Genomic DNA, 5,000 nt, shown 5'->3' on the forward strand with positions numbered 1-5,000 from the left:
GGGGGAGGAGGAGGAGGAGGAGGAGGAGGAGGAGGAGGAGGAGGAGGAGCAGCAGCAGGAGGAGGAGGAGGAGGAGGAGAAGGAGCAGGAGCAGCAGCAGGAGGAAGAGGAGGAGGAGGAGAAGGAGGAGAATTAAGAGGAGGAAGACGGTGGTGTTTCCAAGTATGCAGACGAAGGAAGGAGAGAAGTAAAAGAATGGAACGTAGGAGGCAGTTATGGAGGTGAAGGTAAGAACATAAGAACATAAGAATAAAGAAGACTGCAAGAGACCATAAGGCCTACACTAGGCAGCTCCGTATCCATCACCACCTGTCATCCCCATCCATAAAGTTGTTTAATCGTTTCTTATAACAACTGATAGTTTCAGCGCTTACTACATGGTTACTAAGTTTATTCCATTCATCGACCACCCTATTAGTAAACCAATTCTTGCCTATTTCCTTCTTAAATCTAAATTTGTCCAGTTTATACCCTTTACTGCGAGTCCTGCCATGTTGTTTTATTATGATGACCTTGTTTGCTTCACCCTTGTTATAACCTTTGATCCACTTGAACACTTCTATTAGATCACCCCGCACTCTACGTCTTTCCAGAGAGTGTAAGTTTAGGTGCCTAAGCCTCTCTTCGTAAGGCAAATTTCCGAGTCCATGTATCATTTTGGTCATTCTTCTCTGTACTGATTCTAGTGAATTGATGTCCATTTTGTAGGACGGAGACGAAAACTGTACCGCATAGTCAAGGATGGGTCTAACTATCGCTAGATAGAGTTTAATAATTATCTCTACACTTCTATTCGTTACCGTCCTTGCAATGAAGCCTAATGCACTGTTAGCTTTATTTCTGGCGCTAATGCACTGCTTCCTGGTTTTGAGGTCCGGACTCACCAGAACACCCAAGTCCCTCTCGCACTCAGATTTTTCTAAAAACGTGTTATCTAAATTGTATCTATTTTCGGGGTTGTGTAGCCCTACGTTTAACACGCTACACTTAGAGATATTGAAGTTCATTTGCCATTTCACCGACCATGTTAACAATTTATTAAGATCATCCTGCAGAATCTCTGCGTCGTCTCCTGACCTAATTAGGCGTCCTATTTTAGTGTCGTTCGCAAACTTACAAACATCACTATTTATCCCATCGTCTAAGTCGTTTATGTACATAATGAACAATAAGGGACCCAAAACCGAGCCCTGGGGGACCCCGCTAGTAACATTGCCCCACCTAGATTCTATTCCATTTATGGTGACCCGCTGTTTTCTGTTACTAATCCAAGCTCTAATCCATTCTAACACTTTTCTATCACCTCTCTCGTCAGAGACGAGAGAGGTAATAGAAATAAAGAGGTTCAAATGAACAAGAAAAATTTAAAGTGAAAACAAAGCAAAACAAAATCACACATATTAGAAAAGAGGAATAGGACTAGTGTTACCAGCGATGCGTTGGGGGTCGTAAAAGGAAAATGAGAAAGAGGGCAAAGAAGATGGGTAAATATATTCCGAAGTGAGAAAATATTTTATAATTTTGTCAGAAATAACCAGCGCTTCTATCCTTGGGGACAATGTTGCGCCGAAGAGGTGGAGTCATAGAAAGGGACAGGGAGAAGTAAAAGAAGGGGAGTTAACAAAGGAGTAGTGGAAGTTTATTTTTTTATAGCAGAGATTAATCTGCAATCACAGAAGTATGCTGCGTTACTCTGGTTCGTATTTGTTTCACTAAAGTTAATAGAATATTGTCTACATAAATCTCATGCAATTAATACCCCATACATATGGAAATGGGGAATATGGACTTCAATGCTTACAAGAAAGAATGTAAAAAGACACATTAGACTTAAATATAAACACAGCAGAATACGGGAACACACAGTAGAATGCGGGAACACAAAAGAAAAGATAATAGAAGATGAGAAAAAAAGTTTATGAAAAAAGGCAAAAAACAGAGAGTTAAAAAATAATAATGATATGGCGAATTGGAAAAAAAAAGAATAAAATTTGATTGAGCAGATGTGAAGCGACAGAAATTAAGGAAAAACGAAACTAATTTTTGTATGCAAATGAATTTTTTACACAAGGCTGTGCCTCCACGTAGATTGAAAGACCGGGAAAAAAAAAATAAGCTACGAAATTAAAAATAAAAAAACATATTTTAAAAGCCAAATAAAAAACAAACTTAACAAGTGACATTTTAATACATACATATCTATCTATCTATCTATATATATATATATATATATGTATGTATATATATACATATATATATATATACATATGTATATACATACATATATATATATACATATATATATATATATATGTATACATATACTAAATATATATACATATATATATATATATATATATATATATATATATGGTTATGTATATACATATACTATATATATACATATATATATATACATATATATATATATATATATATATGTATATATATATATATATATATATATATATATATAAATGACTACTATTACACATGACGTGCGCACCTAGATCCCTGGGTCCGCTAGCGGAGGCCATTGCTTTCTTTGTTACCTAACATTTTACATTGGACAAACATATCAGAACTAGAAACCTAACATTGTATATAGGAGAAATAGATCAACTATTGACTTATTCAATGCAGTATTAGTTACTATAAACTTTTATAGTGAAATAAGAAACTATTTTTAAGGCACTGTTATGCTTTGAAATGCCAATTTTAGCCGGACTTAACAGGGGTTATTGTATGAGGTTAGTGGAAACCAGGTTTGGCTATCTCTTTTTTTTTTTTTTTTTTATCTTTTTAAAAAATATAAAATATCGATATTTATTTAAATCAGATTTATTTGATTTAAATAGATTTTTTTTTTTTTTTTTAGATTTTAAATATTGTGGGATTGTTATCTGACATGCGATCTGATTGCTAAAGGATATTTTTAGCATATCAATATAAGGACCAGTGTTATATAGACTTGCCACAAGTTTACAAGGAACGGTATAAGCCTACAGGTAGTATATTTCACTGTGCAACCCACAACAAGTTTCAACAAGATTCTTGTTGAAACCTGTTCTAGGTAAGCAGCTTCTCACTGAGTCAGTTGCTGCTTTGGAATCAACCAGGAAATGCCTTTGAAATGCCAATTCTAGCCGGGCTTAACAGGTATTATTGTATGAGGTTAGTGGAAACCAGGGTTGGCTATTTTTTTTTCTTTTTAAAAATTATAAAATATTAATTTTTTATTTAAATCAGATTTATTTGATTTAAATAGATTTTTTTTTTTTTTTTTTTAGATTTTAAATATTGTGGGATTGCTATCTGATATGCGATCTGATTGCTAAAGGATATTTTTAGCATATCAATATAAGGACCAGTGTTATATAGACTTGCCACAAGTATACAAGGAACGGTATAAGCCTACATGTAGTATATATCACTGTGCAACCCACAACAAGTTTCAACAAGTTTCTTGTTGAAACCTGTTCTAGGTAAGCAGCTTCTCACTGAGTCAGTTGCTGCTTCGGAATCAACCAGAAAGGATGTCTTCTGGACCTGGTTTCTTCAGGCAGAAAAAATGTTCCTGTCTGGAATTATTTTGAAAAACTTCCACCAACTTCTGGCAAAGGGTACCGAGCTAAATATAAAGACTGCAGCCAGGAACTACAGGGCATTGTGGCAATATTAAAATCTCCCAGAGATAAATACCAAGATCAGCCACAGCCTACAGAAGAAATTGATGACCCAGGTAAATTTTACTTATATTATGTGCATTTCTACCTTTTCATACGCAACTATATAAATTTGGTGAACAATGGAGAGCATGTGCAATGAAAATGTGAAGGCCTAAAGTGATGATACTTCAACTTCATTACTTTCAAATTTGGGTAATGACTATATCACTATAATATACTGTATCTACTCAACTTTGGGGCCTAGATGATTGTTATTCATATCATTCAACATTGTGTAATATATTTCATAGGTTCCATTGGAATTCAGCCCACATGGGATTCAGCCCAAAGGGATTTAGCCTAACCTAACCCAACTAACCCATTATTTTTAGTGAATTTATAAGTGGACTAAATACTGTGTGGGCTGAATTCCAAGCCCACCTATTTCATATCCTGTTAATTATTTCCAAATAATTTAGTGGCTTGTGTGAATATGATCATTATCTAAAAAAATAACTACTGTACTCAAAAGTAGCCTAAATCATACTGTATTCATTCATTTATAAATTATGCAATATGCTAAAATTTTCTGTTTCCATTTCAGGATCTGTATCAACAGCTTCAATCCCTTTATCATCGGCTCCACTTGAATTATCTGCAAACCTGACTCCACCATTAAAAAGGTCACTATCAGACTCCTCCGCAGGCGCCACTTCTGCTAAACCATTTTCATCTAAAAGAAAGTCATCAACATCTCTGGACACATTTATCATAAAAATTGCAGCGTCTCAAAAGGAAAATCTCGACAAAGAAGTTGCAAGAATTATATTTGCTACAAATTTACCATTTCGTCTTGTTCAACATCCTCAGTTTCTCAAGATGGTTCAGAACCTGAGGCCAGGTTATATTCCTCCATCCAGAAAATATATTGCTGATAAGTACTTGCATCTTGTGTATGAAAAGGAATATTAAAAGTGTGCAGATGACCTGAATAATGAAACTGTATATCTTTCAATTAATGGGTGGTCTAACATCCATAATGAGCCTATAATATGTGTCACTCTAACAACATCCACTGTTGTTAAACGCCTCGCTCATTTTTTTCTCCGAGTCTATCATATCATCTTGGTCGTTTTGATTTGGGTCTATCCTTTCCTTATTTTTAGTACTGTAGAGATAAAAGAAGCCATTTAGGTTGTAATTAGCTTGTCTGGTAACTTTAATTTCGTGGATACGTTTCGCTGTGCACGTGTTCTTTTTAAACAAACTAGTCACATTGTCATATTTAGATCTAAAGCGTATTTCCCTGTTTTTGATTCTTGCGTAAATCCT

The sequence above is a fragment of the Oratosquilla oratoria genome, chromosome 21 (genome assembly GCF_046742065.1).
Source record: "Oratosquilla oratoria isolate Oo_2021 chromosome 21, ASM4674206v1, whole genome shotgun sequence".
Taxonomy (NCBI): Eukaryota; Metazoa; Arthropoda; class Malacostraca; order Stomatopoda; family Squillidae; genus Oratosquilla; species Oratosquilla oratoria.